This window comes from Euprymna scolopes, chromosome 16 (genome assembly GCF_053919585.1).
Source record: "Euprymna scolopes isolate OS-2025 chromosome 16, ASM5391958v1, whole genome shotgun sequence".
Taxonomy (NCBI): domain Eukaryota; kingdom Metazoa; phylum Mollusca; class Cephalopoda; order Sepiida; family Sepiolidae; genus Euprymna; species Euprymna scolopes.
This window is the reverse complement of record NC_136497.1, coordinates 114329251-114338551: the sequence shown is the minus strand read 5'-3', so window position 1 is coordinate 114338551 and position 9301 is coordinate 114329251. Positions and strand designations below refer to the sequence as shown.

The window sequence follows — 9301 nt, the reverse complement described above, 5'->3', positions numbered from 1 at the left end:
TGAAGGTGTCACCACCTTCAGCCGGTCGGTTGAGACGACCGTCGACCTCAGAATTCTTCCACTCCAATTACGGCAGCCTGAAAACGACCCGACTCTGCCGGTTTGCAGCTCACTATTTTCGTCCTTCCAGTAACCACTGCCGGTGATAATTCTTAGCCGTTTTAATGTTGCTGATATGGGGTAGTGACAGAATTATCAATTGATCGTCTAAATTTATACTCCGGACCTGACGTTGTGTACTCACTTACCGGCGAACATCGCCGATAAGAGAGCCGTGGATTTTAGTGTGGTGAAAAAGGAAATAAAAACGATTCCACACACGAATAAACAATTAATCTGGATTTATTCACAATAATAATGGTCTAATAATATTTCAGAGTTTGAAGGAAGTTAGCTGTAGCTATTTTAAAACGGTAGCTTGTGACTCGAGTTCAGATAAGTTTTTCGGCCATTGGAGATACGTGTTTTAAGTCAAAAGCCATCTCTGCCCGACTTTAACACCATCTGAATTCGCCAAAATCGAATTCTCTCTTTTTCTCTCTTCTCCCCTCCTCTCTTCTCCTTCTCTCTCCTTCTCTCTTCTCCTTCTCTCTCCTTCTCTCTTCTCCTTCTGTTCTTTTCTCTGTGTTCGAGGAATATATACATATCCATCAATGCCCTTTAAACATCACGAGTTTGTATTTGTTTACAACAAGAAAACTTGCCTGTCATCAGCTTTCAAACCTTGTTTTCTAAAATAAACAACCGCCTGTCATTTCATCTCGAATTCTGTGTTTCAAAATAAACAACCAGCTCACTCCAAACTCTGACCGTTACAACAATAAGTATCTCTTGACATACTTTTTCCTTTGTCTGTTCTAACCAAAGAGTCATTTGATCGTCCTATTTTTTTGTTCTTTTGGCTTTTTCTCTAAAACGCCATATCAACCCCATAACTTGGTTACAAAGGAACATTCCAAAAGTCATACATAGTAAGTGATCAGCGACTGGACCGTTTTTGTCCCCTTTCCTTCTAGATCTTTTTCCTCCTTCCTTTTCTTTTTTTTTCTTTTTTTTTTAAATAAAAAGTTTGTTTTAGACTCACACATATGCAGTACATGATAATGATCATGTTGACAAATTCACACATACTTTTCCAAATAACTCAACATATGTATCGACGAAAAACAACAGTCCAATTGATATGATTTACAGACGCTTGAATTTTATTTTTATATGTACACACACACACACACACACACACACACATATATATATATCACGTTGATACACCGGTTCTTGTCAGATCACCAAAGTTAAGCAACGTTGAGCCTGGCTAGTACCAGATGGGTGACCATTTGGGAATTCTGGGCGCTGTATGTGCTTTTTGCTTATCTTGGCATTGTTTCCAGCCGTCCTGAACCTCCACTTGCCACTGGTATTCCACAATGTCGACTCAAGAAGAGGTATGGTTGGAGATTACGCAACTATTACCACAAAAATTTCACGCCGTGGGTATCCATAGTCTGTCAAGACTGAAGGAAACCTTTATACATATGCATATGCAGATCCTTCTTTGAAAAATATATAACAAAGTTGTACCAGTGATATCGACTGTAGCTGTTGTAAGTAATTTGAATACCTATGTATTTCTAATAGCATGACACTAAACGAACTAACAGGCGCAATAATTGTTACACTTGGTTAGTGCTATATATGCTGAATCGCAAGTGATCAATATTCTTAGATAGAGCAGATGTGTCTAATAATACATATAAACACATTTTCAATGTGGTATATGTTTGATGGAGAAGAGGAAAACAAGAAACATGGCGTTGTTCATCAAAACAAATATAAGTTTTATTATATTTTTAGGAGGCAAAACTTGGTGTTACCCGGATGAATTTCTTACATTATTATTATTATTATTATTATTATTATTATTATTATTATTATTATTATTATTATTATTATTATTATTATTATTATTATTATTATTATTATTATTATTATTATTATTATTATTATTATTATTATTATTATTATTATTATTATTATTATTATTATTATTATTATTATTATTATTATTATTATTATTATTATTATTATTATTATTATTATTATTATTATTATTATTATTATTATTATTATTATTATTATTATTATTATTATTATTATTATTATTATTATTATTATTATTATTATTATTATTATTATTATTATTATTATTATTATTATTATTATTATTATTATTATTATTATTATTATTATTATTATTATTATTATTATTATTATTATTATTATTATTATTATTATTATTATTATTATTATTATTATTATTATTATTATTATTATTATTATTATTATTATTATTATTATTATTATTATTATTATTATTATTATTATTATTATTATTATTATTATTATTATTATTATTATTATTATTATTATTATTATTATTATTATTATTATTATTATTATTATTATTATTATTATTATTATTATTATTATTATTATTATTATTATTATTATTATTATTATTATTATTATTATTATTATTATTATTATTATTATTATTATTATTATTATTATTATTATTATTATTATTATTATTATTATTATTATTATTATTATTATTATTATTATTATTATTATTATTATTATTATTATTATTATTATTATTATTATTATTATTATTATTATTTATTTATTTATTTATTTATTTATTTATTTATTTATTTATTTATTTATTTTGTACTCACTAAGAGTTGTCATACAGATCATCGTCAGAGATTATTCGTTGACAACAACTGACAGCAACAATTGACAGCAACCATTGGTCATCCCTGGAATTCGGGTGTCAATAAGACTTCCCAAGGTCCCAGTTCTCGTTACACTCCTCCAGTTGTAGTCTGATTAGTGCTGCCTCTCCTTGGTCTTTCCATTCTTCTTGACCCTTATCAACTATTAGGTGTGGTGTCAGTCGATGCCGACACTAGAATTTTTTTTGAAGGGGTGGGTTTAATTAACTTACAATGATGTGGTTTCAGTTTTCTTGGTTCTATGTGCTGTTCCTTTATGTTTTTGTTTTACTTCTCTTGTAATTTCTATATGGCCGGTTGTAGATTAGCTTCCTCATTCGAGAGTTTTCCTTAATATTTCAGCATTATCGCCTGTTGTATAGTTTCAGTCTTCCCCTTGACTCTGATTTCTCCTAGTCTTTTTTCTATTATTATTATTATTATGATTATTATTATTATTATTATTATTATTATTATTATTATTATTATTATTATTATTATTATGTTCGTTAACTTCACAATATTGTGATGTTTTACACTATTTTTTTTTGTTTATTCTTTTTTTTTTTTTCACCGTAGAGCTGGCTTTTATACCAAAGCTAGTTAGCATAGTCAAAGAGTCAATTAGATGGGAAACACCTGGTGTACGACGTTTGCTGTGCAAAACTGACTTCTGGTGATATTGCATTTGATTCCCATAGAATTAAACTGTTTCTCAAGATCATCAGAAATTGAGTCAAGCGCATGACTATGATGATTGGAAGGAAATTTTCTTATTCCACAATCTAGCAATCTCCACCTTCAGTTTCTGATAGTTCCGTAGTTTCTCATTCTTTTTACCTGCTAAGTTGATGTCGTTTGGGCAAGGCACATCAATAATTTAGCATTCATTGTTTTTTTGTGTTTGTTTGTTTTTTTCACAACTACAATATCCGGTTTACTATGATTTATCTCTCGGTCACCACTGAACCATGAAATCCCAGAGAATCTTAACGTCCTCATTTTCCACTACCTCTTCTGGGTGATGTTGAAACCATTTGTCCATCTCTTGGGTTCCCAACATTTAGTACAAACTCCAATCCAGATTTGCACATACTTCGTCATGGCGACGTTTGTACTGTTTTTAATCGAGTATAGAACACGCACTAACAATGTGTGACACTATTTCAAGTGTTACACAACTCAGTCTGCACTTATCAGAACAGTCCTTCACAAACATGTTTCTGTTGACTGCATTTGTATTTAGTGCTTGTTCCTAAGCAACAAATGTCTCTCTTTTCAAAACACCTTTAGACAGAAAATTCCACGTGTCTTGACATTTTAGTGCTTTAGTATCTTGCTGAAACTGACCATGAAGTTTCATTCTTACCAACTCCGTCAACTTTTCTGCTTCGATTGGTTCTTTATTTAGCTCTTCCTCTTTCGCCACTCCTGCGAGTAACACTTCATGACTGTTAGGCATGTAGTGGTGCACACTTATAAGCTCCCCCCCCCCGACCCATTCCTCAATCACAATCAGTCCTCTTCCTTCTTTCTTCCTTGTGATATACAGCCTAAGAACATTAGAATTTGGGTGAAGTGCTCTATAATTGACTAACAATTTCCATGTGACTCTGTCCAGCTTTTTCTTTTCTTCCTGTGTCCATCCTACATATTGTTCTTATTCTTGTTGTTGTTGTTGTTGTTGTTGCTGTTGTTGTTGTTGTTGTTGTTTTGAATGCATTAAAAAAGATAGAGGACTGGGCAAGTGGGGAAGTAGGGGGTTGTGAGATGAAGAGGGAATAAACAGGGGGTGAAAGAGAGAAATAAAGAGATACTTGTAAACTAATGATGCTACGCACTCTTTCAAACCTTTCCTATTTTGCTTTTATAAGCCTGGCCAACGCCGAGTATCCCTGCTAGTATATAGATAATGCAAACCTGAGTGACGACATGAGCCGATGTTGCTCATATCGTTTGAATAAAATGGTAGAAAAGAGAATGCCTAATGTTAAGATTAATGGCAAAAGAAAACATGCTCTCTCTTTGGTCAGTCGTGCCTCTAGCACTATTGATTTTTTCAGAGAAAGGTGAGGGGGGGCACGCTAGGAAAGAACTGAAAACTGAATACATCTAACTTGTAAATATTCTGATTTCCGCTTGAGTTTGATAAAATATAAAGGTCTGTATTACTCACCTTATGGGGTCTTTATCGTGAAGCTACGTAACTATCTACATAAAGGTTTGCGACTAACAGAGTAAGTTTAGGGTGTTGAAGTCCAGAACAACAACCCCAGAACAAAAGAAGAAAACTATGACTGAACCAACAAAAGGGGACGAACTTTTGCGAGTTATAATTACAATGCAAATATGACTGATATGAGAAAGTAGCAAAAATGATAAGTTTTTTTTTCTCTCTCTCTCTCTCTCTCTCTCTCTCTCTCTCTCTCTTTCCTCAATGATTATAATACTTCTTTCTTTTTTGTCCGTTCTCTTTTTAGAACAAAAACTCTCCTAAAATTATAATAAAAACAAACTTATTTTTGTCAAAATCTGTTCACAATGAATTCGCGAAGACTACATTTGTTTACTGTGGACTCTCTACCAGTCTACCACCCACCCACCCACACACCCAAGAAGTTATTAACAAAATCCGACATTTATTTTTTTTACATTTTTTATATTATTCTATGTCGACGCGATGTTTGACTTTTACTCTGACTCTTGACATTGTGCGTGAAGTGAATCCCGCACTCACACACACACACACACACACACACACACACACGAGTCATCGCACGAATAACCGGCGACTGTGCAATACATTTAATAAAAAAAAAAAAAGAGTTAAAAAAATAGGCCGTTTAGCAAACAATATAAATTTAATATGCTATCAATCTGTTAATTTAAAGTTTTTGAAACTAGTTTTTGTAAGTTTTGTCAATCATTTTTTTTTTTTTACATTAATTTAACCAATTCCATCAAAATAGCTACCGATTTTTTTTTCCTTTTTTAAGTGGTGGCTTATTTCAGGTTGAACGATTTCAAAAATAAACTTACCTTAACCCGACTAGATGCCATCATTGGACTTGTGATTAGTGGATTATTTATTTATTTATTTATTACCTAAAATTCAAACCTAAAATAAGCGACCGATCAAAAAACGAAACATTCAATCGCTATTTTCTATGATGAAATCGGTTAAGTGAAATGAACGACACACGAAATAACAAAACAGACAAATTATTTTAATAAGTTCGAAACAAAAACTTCCATGGAATATTGAATTTTATGTCTTCGTAACAGTTATTTACTGTTTATTTGGTTTTATCACGTCATTCTTTCTTGTTAACTATACTGCACGATTCCCACAACAAATATGACAAGTTAACTTGTATATACGTATTTCATAAACATTGGTTTGTAAAACTAAGATAAGACTATTTAAAATTAATATTTTATTTTCTGTAATTATTTCTTTTAACATAGCCGGCCTTCATTGTAAGAAATTCTGCAGAAATAAGCAGGCCCCTCATTGGTCGGTTTGTCCGCCCACTATTTTGGTTGAACCTATCAGATTGCTTGTTCTTACAAATAGTGGAGAGTAATATTGGCGCCAAATTTATCTTTTCAGTCTCCCAGTTTCACACAGACAACATGTTAGGATGGATGTAGGAAACTCACTCGAGGCTTGTAGCCTCAAAAATACATTGTCTCATTGAGACGTTTTAATGCTCTAATGTGGGCGAAATGTTATTATCATTTGTAAACACCAATGCCCTTATGTTGGGACAAATATTATTAATTGCACACTGTTGTGTTCTGTGAATCAATTGACTTTCACCATTACAATATATAATGTGTCGCGGTTTCAAAATCACCGCCTCCATTTTTCTTTCCTTCTCCACCCCCGTTGTTTCTCTTCGCCTTCCCTTCCCAAAGGACGCAATAGGCTAACGCGAGCTAAATGTATGATCATTATTCAGGTTCAGTGAACACATTCACCTTCCCTTTCTTTCCATCGTCGACTTCTCTACACACGTCGGAATTCAAATGTATCAAGCAAAACGCCAATAATACAGGAAATTGACTTTTTACTTTACTTTTTAGACGAAATTAATTTAAATGGAATCAACAAACTGCCAAGTTACGTTTGATCGTATAAATTTTGTTCTGAAATTAGAGTCGTTTGTTTGTCTTATTGGGGGCGACGCCTCTAACATCATGCTGGCCAAATGAATACAGCCAGCCTCAGCCCAACCAGGCAGTTTCGGTCGGGCGCCAAACCCGGCCAGGGAGTAGGAGGGGGTTCCCAAAGTGACGACTGAATCCACCAGCCGACGGATTCCCAGCAGCAGAAGCAGCAACAGCAACCGTCTCAGCAGCAGTTCAAACAGCCCTTATCAGGGCTAATAAGTTTTTCTACTAATACGATTCACTACTGCTTGCCTCCTGAGACCCAACAGCAGCGAACTTCACTCCCAGTCTCCAGCGCTCCCAGCTCACTCCAGCGGCTTCCTGCTCATTTCTGCAGCCTTCCAGCCCTTGGTGCTTCCAGCTCATCCTGCAGCTTTCTGGCAACCTTGCCTGCAGCTCCCTCCTACAGCCTGCAACTTTGCTTGCACCTCGCTCCTCCGGCCCGCAACCTCGCATGCACCTCGCTCATTGGGTCTTCAACCTCACCTGCACCTGGCTCCCTACTGACCGTCCGTTCCTAAACACTGACCCTATGTTCTCAGTGTCATCTGTTCCTTAACACTGACCAGCTCGTTCTCAGTGTCTACCATCCATTCCGTATCGCTCTGACGTCCCGCTGATCGTTCCAGACCCAGCAAGCCACCCTAAACCACACTACATCTAGAGTACCTGTTCCAGACCTCCAAACCTTAGCCTCTGGTGACATGCGACCTTCCGGACAACCAGCATCCAAATCATACGATTTTTTCACTTCCTTTGCAAATAAAAGGCGGACCCTCGTTTTTAACAAAACAACCTGTGCCTGTCATTCTTCTTTGCCTTTTTGCTGTTTACTTTTTGCCCGTGTCTACCTTGTTAGTTGTTGGGTCGATTATCTCCGAACGACTGGCCCTGCAATAAATGTCTCTCAGAGACGAAATTAAGGTCTATAGTTTGACTTGCCCTTTGTCTGCTATTCGGGCGGTTATGTACAGTGTCCTCTATGAGGACTGCCAGTCTAGCAGCATTCATCTCTGGAAGACATCACTTAACTCTTCCATCTGTTGCAGCTTTTCTTCATCAATGGAGTTTTGTATCCAGCATTATGCAAAGATGAACTATTATCCTTTCTGGGTGCTACCGGCTCATTTCGGCAGATAGCTAAAGATGAAATATCTTTTGCAACTTGGATCTTTTTACTTTAATAAAATTTACATTGAAGTTTGAAAGATGAGCCCGCTGTTATTGTAGCCCCGAGGCACGTGCATCGAATCTACTCAAAATAAAATAATGGCGCGCTGTCTTAACAGTAAAACCCAGTTGCGTGCGCGTGGATGTATAAACATCATTTCAGCTGCGCGTACATTTCCCTTTGCCCGCCCATGCAAATTCGGTGGGTCAAACGGAATTTCAGTTGTTCGGGCGGACGTCACTTAAAGCATCTTACGTCATAAGAATGTTATTCAGTTCATCCAATCGGATTACAAGGCCTATGTGATTTTACTCCTCGCATTTGTTCCAGGGTAATGTCAGGAAACCGTGAAAAATGTTTGTCGAGCTCGAATTTAGCACTATTAGTTGTGCCGTCGTGGGAAAATAACCTGCAAAATATGTTGGCTTCTTTATTGGATCCAAAATCTTATATGGCGATGAGTTCTGAGCCTAAACACATTAATTCAAAAAAGAACTCTAAGTCTCTCCCTAATAATGGCGGGATTAATAAATTTTGCAAATTATGTAGAATAACTGATCACCCGACTAAAGTTTGTCCCAAATATCGGGACTTTGACTCCAAAATTATAAGAGCAAAAGAACTCAAACTATGTATCTGGTGCTTAGGTGAGCATCTGAGACTGTTTGCAAGGGGATAAAGGGTTTTCCTTATCTTTGCGCTATTTGTGGTTTTAAGAACCATTTTTTTGTTATGCGCCCCAAAATCCCAAACCCTTTGTGGGACGTACATCATTATCTGGCCAGGAAAAATGCATATTTCCTGTATTTAAAATATCGATGAAGGCGAAAGGGTGCCCAGTCTATTTTTACTGTCTTTTGGTTACAGGCAGCCAGGAATCCTTCTTTTTTTAGGTAATATTAAACAGTTTAAGCCCCGGGAATAAATTGAAATCAGGGATGGTGGAAATGCCTGTTAATATGCTTGTGGGGACTAATTCATGGAAACTTAGGGAGCTGGAAGTGTCTCTTGAATTGGGACATCAACGTCCCTTTCCTTTTTCTGCTTTGTTTGCAAATGATTTGAGATTAAAATTCCAAGTGGACAAATTTGATGAGATCACGTCAAAATTGACTAAGGAGGGGTTTCGTCTTTGTCCTGGATACGCTAAATTGAATGGTGAATGAGTTTGTTA

General features: G+C 35.2%; 1 pseudogene; it reads left to right on the top strand.

The window, feature by feature from the left end:
* Positions 1–1245: 1245 nt before the first annotated feature.
* LOC145296592 (5S ribosomal RNA) lies at positions 1246–1362 on the top strand (annotated as a pseudogene).
* Positions 1363–9301: the final 7939 nt, after the last annotated feature.